Source organism: Watersipora subatra, chromosome 6 (genome assembly GCF_963576615.1).
Source record: "Watersipora subatra chromosome 6, tzWatSuba1.1, whole genome shotgun sequence".
Taxonomy (NCBI): domain Eukaryota; kingdom Metazoa; phylum Bryozoa; class Gymnolaemata; order Cheilostomatida; family Watersiporidae; genus Watersipora; species Watersipora subatra.
Window position 1 is genome coordinate 7,701,042 of NC_088713.1, and position 13,549 is coordinate 7,714,590.

The following is a 13,549-nucleotide window of genomic DNA, read 5'->3' on the forward strand; positions in this document are numbered from 1 at the left end:
TCTCGCTTTTGCTATCAAACTTTTGCAATTTATACTTTATAAAAATTAATTTTTTCATTACCTATTTAATTTAAACTTGCCTTCCTTACTTTAAACACTTTGCAAAAATTGTTTGCAGGATCAAATGCCAACTTTCTCGCCATCAACGACTTCTGATGCCTATTCCTCATTACTACTTACAAGAAATCTTAATGAGCAGAACCCTAGTGCTGGACCTAATAACCAAAATGCACCAGTTGAAATTTTACATGTACACTCGTCTTCTCAAGCCATGGATCAGACTGAATCTGCCACAGTTCCTAATGATAATAATCGCATTCTTTTAGAAGAACAAAATGATTATACTCTGGCACTACTTAGAGAAAACACAAGACTTCCCTCACAGCAGCAAAATTTCAGTCCACCACTGAGTGCATCTGGGGGCACTAGTAACTATGGCCCCATTCGTCGAACGCCTTCTTATCAGTCTAGAAGAGCAGGTAGAGGTGAAATGGAAAGAGGTAACCGAGGTCAAGAAAGACCTAGAAGTAGTGGCCGAGGTGTTGGAAGTGCTGGTCAGGGCCAGAGCACTTATGTAAACAGGTACGGGAATAGCAATAGCACACAGACTCATTCTACTGCAGTCACACATGATAATAGCGACGCTTTTTTAGAAAGTCAAAACAATTTTAGTTTATCACCACGCAGAGAAAACACCAGAAGATCTCCATCGCCACAACTAAATTTGAGTCAACCACCAAGTTTACCTTCTGCTTCTTTTAGAAGACAAGATAATAACAATAGAGATATAAGGGCGGTAATAACTAGAAATGAAGAGCATGTTGAGTCTACCAGCGATAGTCACGCTGGTCCTATACGACGAACACCTACTTATCAGTCTAGAAGAGTAGGTGAAAGTGAAAGTGGTAGAGGTCATAGAGGCCAGGAAATCTCTAGAAATGGTGGAAGAGGTGCTGAAAGGGTTGGTCAGGGCCAGAGCGGTAACCTGAGCAATCTTATTACCACCAGTGACATATCTTACTCCCCTGAGATTCTTTCACCAGCATCGACTAGTTCTAGTTGTGATTCCGGTGGTAATAGGGAAAGTGGTAGAGGTGGTGGAATTGGTAGAGACGCAATAGAAAGAGAAAGCAGCACAGAAAGTAGTGGTAGTGAAGGCAGTGATTCTAGTCACCAAAATAATGATGTTGAACATGCTTTGGAGGTAATCAATTTGATTGCTAATCCTATTGCTGGTATATCTCTGTTTTCTCCTCCTGAAATGGAAGATAACCCAGAACTGTCACAACAAGAGCAACTTAGGATACGACAAGGACGAAGCGGGCAGTGGTATCGTGGCACCACTCCTCTTAGTTTGTACAACCCTGGACCAAATCCAGATCTAAATGCCCCTGAATACTCACCAATATTTCAGACCGTTCCATTGTACAATAAGCCTCCAGCTTATGTAAACATCCAAGCGTTGACTATGTTCCAATTTTAGTTAATGTATCCTTATTGTAAAAACAAAAGACAGTCAATGTTGCAAATTTGGGCAAGCCATAGTGATCACAATCTAACTTTTCGCAAAACTGAAATTCTAAAGAATCTGTGCCTCAGAGCTATATTATCTTTATTATATCCCTAGCGTGTATGAAGAACCTATGAATAATTTGATAGCTTTTGGATGCTGTAACTATCTTAAATTGAAGTAAGATGAAAAATTTGTTTGTTTCAATAAAATGACTATTCAAACGTTATCTCCCCTTTCCATATTTCTAGTCATAGATTAGTGGGACCACAAATATATGTCAATTATTAGACTACTACCCAAAGCAGCAGTCTGATAATTGACATATGAGGTCATGAAACTATCAGTAGCAGGAAAGATAGGCAGAATTATTTTTCCTTATTAGTATATATGTACATGTATATGCTAGCTATAAACATATACAGTAACTAAAAGCAGGTGAAAAAGCATTGAAAAAGAAAGACTCAACACTGAAAACCTAAAAGATAATTAGTGGAATACAGCGTATTAAAAAAATTAGGCGTAAGTAAATTCTCAGTAAATGCGGTGCAAATCTGTTTCGTGTGATGCACTCCTCAGGAGAAGTTTGATTAAAATTAATAACTACAAAAATGTTAGAAATGGGCTCGATGCTTTAATCATGCGATTTAGTGTTAAATGTAACCAATAATATAAGTCTTAGCATGTCTGCAATTAGAAGATAACTCATTCTTGCTATTCAACGTGCCAGAGTGTGGTTTATATATCATGAAGTACTTTTCTAGTAAACATAATCTGCATCGTTTTCTTTTGATTGTATATGGATCTTCTTGCACTAATATTTTTCATGTTGTTGTATGCTGACTTGCTGTCTTACAACTTCAAAATATTCTTAGCCAGCTTTGTGTGGTACTCTATGTTTCTTTGGTTAAATGAGGTTTTATGCTTGTTATATCTGTTTTTAAATTCGGTTGAGCAAAGACCAACACGAATTGCTATATGCTTGCCTGTGTGGTCATTCACTGTCCCCTAGTTGTTAAATTCATAGCTCAGCATTTTTCTTCCAAAAGGGCAATGGTTGTTTTGTCTGCAATTGCCACTTTTTTCAATTTCTTCTCTTTGGTGTGCAATGTTTTTTGTAAATTTATTGTTGCTTGCATCAATGATTGCAAGCAACAAAAACATACAAATAATAAAAACAAAAATAAATCAAATAATAATAAATAATATTAATAAATAAAAACATGCAAATACAAATAAAACTAAAGGTAGTTCTATTCAACATATAACTACAGTTACCATTCTAACTTTCAAACTTCATATCATCAAAAATATTGTTTATGAGCAGCTTAAATAGTTTAAGAGAAAGAATATAACAACTGAAGGTTTTCAAACTTTTTCAAATAACTGTAACTTTCCAAATTCACATCATTAAGAAAGTGGTTTTTTAGGGCAAATAAGTTAGCAAACAAAAGAAAACAACTATAAAAGTGTTTAAATGTAAATGTGAAATAATGAGCAAGTAATAGCTAAATTAAGGTATAATAACTGGTAATAACTGAGGTAAGTCAGTTTTGCTACAATTACAATAAAAGATCATTTGGTAATTTATACAAACTGATAAAACAAAATGTAAATGCTGAATATGTTGAATTCATAATAACAATTTGAGCATAGAATGAAAAAGGTTACTGTTCCAGTATGAGTTGTTATCTATCAAAACTTTTGCATACGATGATAGTGGTACATCTCGATACTGGTATACATGTGAATTTCAAAATGAGATATCGGACTGTGTTTATCTTTTTATTAGTCTAACCAAAAAATTCAAGAGTACGTTGAGGCTAATCCTTCTCAAAATAATACAATTGTTCACCAGAAAAGTATAAACCAGTTCTGATTCAGCTATTGAACCTTACAAGAAACCAGAAACAGAAGTATGACAGCATATTTGAGAGATTAAAACGGTAGCCTACTCATTAAAAATAGAAATTAAGATAATAGGTGGTGGTAGCAAAAAGTTAGTTTTCAAACCATTTTTGTAAACTAATTATTGCAACAGAAATTCTTGGTTAATAACCAAAGTTTTACAGCGCGTGCACTTATGCACCATGTGTGTGTGTATGCGTTTGCGTGCATGCACGCGTGGACATGCTTGCGGTATAAGTGATAAAAGTGATAGATTGCTAAGGACTGTATGACTCAGTGGTAGAAATAGAAGTTTTGAATCTTGCGATTGGAATCACCATGAATTCAAATCAAGCAGGCAGCAAGCTTTTAATTCCAATATTTTAATAGCTATAGCTGGACAGGAAGACATCCTAACGGACAACAATGACAAACTTAAAGATTTATACACACATATATATATACACTAGCTGTACCAGCCGGCGTTGCCTGGGTAATAAAAATTCTATGGACAAAAAATTGATTTTCCTTAACAGATAACACCATTTACCATTCTAACTTTCAAACTACATATCATGAGAGAAGTTTTTCTGTAGTTGAAATAAATAAGGAGAGAAAACAAATTCTGTATAAGTTTTCAAACTTTGTCAAACTGTAACTTTCAAACTTTATATCATGAGGGATTTATTTTGTGCAGAACAGGTTCTTTTCTTTGGATGTATTAGACAATTTGTAACTTCTGACAATAAATGTATTTAACAGATTAATAAAAAAAATATGACAGAATATGGTAGTATTTTGTGGTTGAAATTTTATTAGAACAATGTCTGCCAAAAATGGTTGAATCAAAAATTAATATTTATAAGAAAGGTTGGAAACTAACTAAGTAATAATAGGTTACAGTGATAGGACAATGAATAACGATTAAACTTCACACAGATATTAAACTCAAATTAAAAAAATGCAAGTTGCAATAAAAACGATAAAGTAACAAACTGTAAAAACTTGTATTATAAACTTCAAAAGTTTTACAAAGTTTATAAATGTAATAAGAGAATGTAAATCTACCTGTATATATATATATATATTTCTCAAAGTATGTAAATGTATATAAATATAAGAGAGCGAGGAATAAATGATACTAACGATAAATCTTCCATTAATCTTACAAATGATTGTTGTAAAATGGGAAAATAATTAAGAATTACTAATTGGTTAGGTTTAGAAGGGAAGGTGTGAAAGCTAATACACAAAGTGAGTACTGATAGAAAAAATTTTGAAGCACGCATTTCACGAACAAAACATTTGGCTGTTGAGGAAAGGAAATAGCGCTTGTTACTATACTATATCGCTATTAAAATAAACGCTAATTAACAAAATGAACAACATTTAACAAAATTAAAACAACTGAAAAGGTTTTCAAAATTTTTCAAACAACTGTAACTTTCAAACTTCATATCATGAGGAAAAGATTCTCAAACCACTGTAAATTTAAAAGTTCATAACTTTCAGCTTTTAATAATGTACAGTTCAACCTATTCTAGCTGAACTGTTCTAGCGTTGCTAACCAAGTTTTTCGAGATCCAAAACAACTTTTCCCGTTAAAATAAAATGATGTAAATTTTAATTCGTTCCAAGATGAGGAAACAATGAAACAGCAAAATATGCAACAGATATTTGCATCAAAAATTGTAGGAAAAAGAAAATATAAACAGCAATGGCCTGTTTACTTTACATCTTTACTTAACATCTTTACTTAACAGCTGTAACTTTCAAACATCATATCATGGGGAAAAGGTTTTGAGCAGGACAACTAAATTAAAAATAAATAAAAGAACTGTATTTTCAACATTTCACACCATAAGATGTACTGTATAGTGCATACTATAAATGGAAACGGGTGTATATAGATCAGGTTTAATTTTAACAAATTGTTTTATGTTTATGATGTTGGAAAAAGTTTTTCGAGATCCAAACCATTTTTTTCATTAAAATAACATTATATAGATTTTAATCCGTTCAAAGATGAGGAAAAACGTGGTAAATTCGGAGATATACTTCGGCAAACATTTTACACCATAATATGTACTGTATAGTGCATACTATAAATGGAAACGTGTATATAGATCGTGTTTAATTTTAATAGATTGTTTTATATTTATGATGTTGGAAAAAGAAAGCAAAAGTAAACGTTTCATACGTTTGGCTTTTAAAACATTCAAAGCATTAAAGGTTAAAATACAATACTAAAAAATATGCAACAGATAGTAACATCAAAAATCGTAGAAAAAAGAAAATATAAACAGCAATGACCTGTTTACTTTACATTTTTAAAGGAGACTCATCATCCAAAACAATTTAAGGCAACTCGACTGGAAGAGTTTACTCCCTAGCAAATTTCTTCGGTAGAGGAGGCGTTGTCCCACATGGTTTCTTCCTTTTTGTAAAGAATTTACGAAGCGTAAAATGCTTATTTGTTTTCGAGCGTTTCCGGAGCTTTTCTAATTGCAATTCGCATGCTCCAGTTTAGTCGAGAACCGAATCTATGTTTGAGCTTGGAGGCAAACAAATCTCACAATATTTGGTAAAAACCTAAGGCTAAAATAATTAGCACGCGCATGACCTTATATTTTATATAAAAACGCATCAGATCGCTATGGTGTAATTGCTCAGTGGTAGAGCAGACAAACAAAACTTTTGTCGATGAGAGAGCCAGCGTGAGTTCGAATCCATCAGATCGCTGAAAATCTAGATTTTAAGATCTATAGCCGAATTTCCGACGAACGAATACAAAAACACACGGACTTTGAGAAATAAATATATAGATATATGTATATGAAATATATATATTTATTTCATATATATATTTGATATGTAAACTGTATATACATATCAAAATATGGAATGTACATATCAAGATAGAATGCCAATTCTACCGGTCTACGGTAATTCTTGTATGACTACCAGAATTAACGTAGACCGGTAGAATTGGTAATCGGTACTCAAATGTTTACGCGGCATTTGGAGAAAGTGAGTAAGACAAATTTTCAAATTGCGTTATTTGAGGCCTTTAAAACATTCATAATAGTATATTTGTAGCTGCATTTAAAATTTTATTTTAGCCAACATGAGTAAATACAAAATAAAATATATGCCAGTAGAGCCGCGTAGGACTAACCTTTGATTGCAAATAGCCAATGTGAATACGAGATATATTGACAAATATATCACACGTGACATCATTTTTGGCAAGTCTGGGCATGTTTTTTTGGCCTGAGCGTTTTTACGACGACCAGATTTTTTCGATTTTAATCTTCAAATATCTTGACAATGAGATCGCCTAACACAACGAACAACATATCAACTGATTGAGAAAAAAAATGCTTTCTTTTAAAATCAACTCAAATTTGACACAACCACATCTTTAAGTGTGTGACTCAGAGCTTCCAATGCTGCTTTATGTGCCACTGTGCATTCATCCCAAACAATTAGTTTTGTGGTCTTTAGTATGGAGCCATTTCAGAACCTTCATGAATTTTGCAAACATGAGTTTCTAGGAGCCCGATATCCAACGGTAGATTAAACATGGAATGAGATGTGCTTCCACTTTCCAGCAATGTAGCTGCTATGCCTGAAGATGTGACTGCCCGTTCAACTTGTCGGTTAGATATGATCTTAGCAAGCAAAAGATTAAGCAAGAAAGTTTTACGAGTTCTACCGAGAGCGTCCAAGAAAGATATTGCATCATGCTCATCATTCACAGCTTTTAAAACTTTTCCATACACCAAAGTCGGGTCAAAAGTAAGGTCCAAACTTTACCTTCATCCGACTGTGATTTGATACCGTAATTTGATACTGTGATTCAATTTGATAACTTCTCTGCTGTTAACAAATCTATCTAAATTTGTCATGTCATAATTGGTTTTTCATAACAATTCTGTCTGTGGAAGCCGGTCTAAATCACTGCATGGCAAATTGATTCCGAGTTGCTCTAGTCTCTTACCGGAAATGTTAATGACTTTCTCTTTTAACAAAATCAAAGAATTGTTAGAAGTTTTGTCTGTAATATCTAAAGAGATCTGTGGTTGAAGTAGAATTAATTGTCGACATACATTTTTACTTATGCTTTCTCTATGATCTAGCCGTAATTGTTAAGGATCAGACAAATTGCAGGTGATAAGAACAACAGCAAAAAGATTACGCAACTGAGAATGTGAATCTGCAACTGAAGCTTTCTAAACAGTGTTGTGATACTGTCTGTCATCTTCTAGTAGTCCTTGATTAAGACACGCTTCTTTAAATGTTGAGCAAACAGCTCCATCAACAGTTCAAAGCTGTTCCAATGAAGTAGGTCCTGTATTTTAATGTAGTAAAATGTGACAGTGAAAACATTCTACATTTGTTAAAAGAACAGTATATACGTACTTTTCCCAGCGCATCTAATGCATTTATGTGAGGCCAATTTTCAAACACCTTTTTTTGTTTTTCAGATTGCCATTTTTTCTTAACTGTTCATGCGTAATAAGTAAGCATTTGCTGATATAGTCAAGTTTGAGCAATTTCATCATTTTGGTACGCATTAAAAACTTTGTTAAAGTAGTCTTTGGTGGTTTTTGGGCACGTTGTTCGATGTTGTCTTCATTGAAGTATACTGCAGCATATTTCTGATGGATCAGTAAACCTAAAATTATCCAAACAGCCTCATTGCTGGAAATATATCTATTGGTTTGAAAGGCACTCACTTCATCCTTGTCATTTTCTATTACAAAAGTTGCTTGATGAATGTATTTGCAAATGCATTTTATGGATTAAACTGAATGACAATATTCCACATTGAGATGGATGTTGAAAATCTTTGATAGAAGAGGGCAGTATAGCAAAAACCATTTTGTCGGATTCTATTTCTGTGCTACTATGTTGAATTATTGCAAAATGTCTTCCCATCCCTGGCATTCGTCTTCTATACTGCGGATATCCATCATCAGCAGTCGGAGTGCCCTAAATAAGTGGTGGCGGGAATAATTTTTTGGTGCATATTCCATCTTTTATAAAAGGAAAAAGGCGATTTAGGTTTTTACATGGTTCATGTATCATTTGCTTGGTAACGATGCTGGACAAAATTGGGTCCTCTTCTTTATCTGGAATTTTTTGCGGATATTTTTGAGTCGAAAGGAATTGAGCTTTTTTCTATCAGCCATAGAAGAAGATGAAAATGAGGCAAACCACATTTTGCCATTCAATTGAATAAAGAAAACGTTGAGCATTGTCAAAAATATTTTCCCTTTATTAGCAAGTTGAGCAGTAGTTTCACTTTTAGCCTAAACACTCTAGCTACAATGTCATGTCTTTTATGAGCTGCTTGTCTATCTATGAGAGCTTTTTATATCCGCCCATTTTGAATTCCTTGTCAATGTTACAAAGAGATCTGGCCTTCTATGCTGACTGACATAGGTCGTAGAATCCTGGGCATACCCATGCATGTATCGTAGGCTACCAGTGAAGGAAGAAGAAAGAGTGATTAATTGGCCAATGTTCTGTGCACCTTCATTTAGCATATTGTCTCTTAGGTGAATGTAACTGTCGGCTCTAAGTCTTCTTTGGTAATGTCTAATGTAAAACAACATTTCACTTTCAATTTTTGCGGACATGTCTGTCAAAAATTGGTGGAGCAGGTGTCTGCATCTGGGTAAGTGGTTTGATACTTTGTTTTGTATCCTACAGGGGTAAAAACCATGGCAGATATTGTCTTCCTTTGTGCTTCATTAACTGTGTTTGGGTCAACCTGCCTAATTGTAAGATGATACATGTAGGAAAAGTTTATTAGTTTATCCGTGCTCAGCAATAATAGTTGCCAGCGTTGAGTCGTAAGCTAAGGTTTTGTTTAACTCACAGCATAACATTTCTTTAAATTCTGTAGAAGGCAACGAGATTCAAATTACTACTCTTAATTATGAAGTTTTCAATTGCTAAGGAATTGTTTATTAGAGAAAACAGGTTAGTTGCATATGCTGTTTTATTTTTTTATACCATGTTATATTGTTTTTATCGCAGTTCAGTTGATGTTCCGTACTTTTACTTGCCATTATACTGTAACTTTTTATGTTCTATTGCATTCATATTTATTGTGCTTAGCAAGAACGTATAAAAATAAAACTGAAATGTTATTTTACGTTTTGCAGTACTCAATAAAGGTCGTAATCTGCATACTAATCGCTGAACTCACTTCTCAAATGATCCCATGCGTTAAATAAAGTTAAGAGTTTCCATCAAAACTCTACAATACATACATGTATCTACATACATAAGTATGTACATATGTACATACGTGCATACATAGGTACATACATATGTATGTATGTACATACATACATACATATATACATACATACATATGTTCATATGTACATACGTACATACATATGTACATACGTACATACATACATATGTACATACGTACATACATACGTACTTATGTATGTATATTTATGTATATGTATGTATATAAACATATATACATACATATATACACACATCTATACATATATACACACTTATTTAAATACATATATACATACATACTTATATACATACATACATATACTTACGCATATGCTCCCTCACTTCGGTTTGGTTGAGCACTCTGTGAGAGCTGTGGCACTATTAGCCTTTGTGCAAAGCTCATCACTTTTGTGATTTGAGCATTCTAGTGCCAGCACATTGACTTTCTTAAAGTCTGTGAGGCAACCTGGTTGTTTCATGGCAGGAAGTCAACTCTCATTGGTAATGGGATTTGTGTCCCTTGCAAAAGCTCTGAGCTGCACTGATGAGGCTTCAATAGCCGAAACAGTACTGTCTGTAGCATGAGTACATACATACTTATATACATACATTCTTATATACTTACATACTTATATACATACTTACATACATGTATACAGGCATTCATATTTACATATGACATAATATGTAATGTAAAGAGGCCTACGCCATTATTGAGTCTCTACAGACCTGTTTTAACCAGACGTAGGTCCCCTCTCATCAGGTAATGGCTTTAAAAAGCAAAAAGCTTCTGAAGGTATCATCTGATAGGAGGACTTATTAGTTAATCAGTAAAGATATATTTTGAGAAGACATAAGTCTGCTCAAAACAGATCTGTAGAGATTGAATAACAGGCAAGTACTTTGGCAATCACTACTAACAGGTAGCAGTGATTGCCAAAAGCAGGAGAAGAGAAAGTAAATGATGCTAAGAACGAGCCAAGTCTCTAGTCGGTCAACCACATAGCAGGTCAAATAATATGTTGGTCTTCTGGTTGAGGAGCAGGTTTAACTAAGCAAAAAGCATATAAAAAGAGCCATGAAAAGCAGAGAATGTAGAAGCCTCACATTGTGCAGTTAATTATGTTTCCATTACATGTTTAGCTGTACTTTTATATAGACATAAATACTGCATAGGTTTACGTGATGAATTATATCAATGAAAATGCCAATCTAGAAATGCCTTTCTTGGCAGCCTACAAGCGCACTGAAGAGTTTCAGCAGCCCATGGCTTCCGTTACCGGGCAACCGTTGACTTATATGGATAGATATGGGCAGCCATTACGTAGCAAAGTACAGGCACTAAAAGACATAGGGGGTTGACATGTAAGGAATGTGGCTGGTTACCACTAGGAATTACTGACCGTTAGTTTGATAGAATATTGCTCAGGGGGTCTGTTGCTGGCTACAAGTCTAAACCGGCCTGGGTTATGAGTCTTATGCATGAGTCTTACGAACTAACTTGTACATATTTAAGCCGACTTTACAGTCGACACGTACATGTGTGGGGGATCAATATGTGGATGAGGAGTCATCCCATTTTGGCTCGAGTTTTGCATCACCAAGCGCAAAAACAGCAGCAACAAGTTTATCTGAAGGAGATTTTCTTAGCAGCCAAGAAAAATTGCATGGCTGGCCAAATTACAATTCGAGCAGTTGGCAATATTGCTAACATGTTACCAAGGCTCACTCAGCATGTCTTCAGCATACTTGACTTATATATATATATATATATATATATATTTATATATATACATATATATATACATATATATATACATATATATATGTATATATACATATATATATACAGTCAAACATGGATAACTAGCCCACGGATAGCACGAACACAGGGTTAACTCGAACGGTTTCTTTGGTCCGTTCCCACGTAATGATAAATTGCTATAGATAACTCGAACTCAACAATGTTAACTCGAACTGTCGTTTGCCCAACGACTACCGAAACGGTTGTTATCGCTTTAGAAATTCACTTTATTCTAAGCCATTGAAGTAAACCTCAACTTTTCGTAATTCAGAAGCGTCATTATTACCACCATCGGCAAGATATTTTTGTCAACGACTTTTCTAAAGGTTTGGTGAAATTTGATTTACACAAAACATCTGCTTAGCGGTTGCCCTTCGGAAGCAAGGAAAGTGGTATTTGTTAAGAGCAACACTCCGAGGCAGTTCAATTAGAAGTTTTACAAGGTTTTACGGTACATTGTATATCACTCTATCACTCACGCTTTTTGAATGGATACTTATTGAGCGTACATGTATTCTGTGTTTAGGTCAAACAATGAATAGTTTTCCGACGTTGATTCCGTGTTGAATCAATGTCGGAATGTTGAATGTTTAAAACGTCTTAAAACTTGTTGTAATTAAACGTATACGTTTTCTTAGCTAAAAAAACTATTCATCGTTTGACCTAAACACAGAATACCTGTGTACATTCAATAAGTATCAATTCAAAAAGCATGAGTGGTATACAATGTACCGTAAAACCTCATAAAACTTCTAATTGAACAGCCTCGGAGTGTTGCTCTTAATGAATCCCAGGTAAAGTGAGGTAATCTTTGCATAAACTTCAAGAAAAATCGGCAAAATTTATCGTGGGTAAAACGCTCAAAAGAAAAAGATGTCTTTTCTTTTGAGCATTTCAACAACGATCAAGATGTGCCAATGTCAATCTAAAAAACGTCCTGGCAATAACATCACCTCAAACAACGAACCAATCTCAAGTGGTAGAAAAATATCTATACTTTGTGATAAAAACGTTTTAAACTTTACATTAGAAGCATTTAATTTGAAACAAGCCATTTGCGCCTTTTATTTATGTTATAGTTTGTATATGTTCATGTATCTACTAATAAATAAGTAAATATATAGACTTGTGACAGTGCTCTGGTAACTTGAACGCTCTGATAATTCGAACACTTTCGCTCGGTCCCATGAAGTTCGAGTTATCCATGTTTGACTGTATCTATATATATCTCAAAAATTTTCATCTGTCAGATGTTGGCCTGTTCAGATACAGCTATTAAAATTTTGGAATGAAAAATCTGCATCGCAGAAGAGTTGATCTCAAATCTCCAGTTTTTCAGATGATAAACTATTCCATTAATATTGATGCGAGATTGATTGAATCATTGTGCGATATATGTCGCTATATAGGTGAAAATACAAATACTGCTCTGCATTATGGCACAACATCCTTTTATGCTTGCTCTCATGGCTCTCATTAATAAGTTTAACATTAGCCTAATCTTTCCTTTTCAAATTAGCCTTTGGCAATGTTTTAGGCTAATGGCAAGTGGCTGGCAACTATATTACCTGTCATTGTTTAGAATATGAGTTTTAATACCCACGCAACACCAGGCAGTCAGCTTGTAGCTTCTATACACCACTGTGACTATGTGTTATTAGCAAAAACCAAGTAAGGAAAAATAGGATTAGAGATAATAAAAAGACACAACGGAAGAAGGGAGCGTAAAGATCTATGTTCTCATTTGCTACTAGCAACAAAAGTGTGTTATTATTTAATAATCTCTACATTATATATACATCCTTGGTTAGCTCTCTTGCATTTACAAGTGTAACCGTTTGGATGCTTATCATTTGTAAACTTGTTTAAGAATTGCACTATATTATCCTGAACTGCAATCTATTATTGTCCTTTGCCTTTTCATGATTTTTGCAGAGCAGCATTAATAAAATGCTAGACTGAATAACTAGCTACGCGGTTATAAGAACATGTGAAGAACTTCACTTTTCCTTTTTAAACATGACTTTTCCTATCTGAACTTCACTTTTCCTTTCAGAGCATCTCTGTTC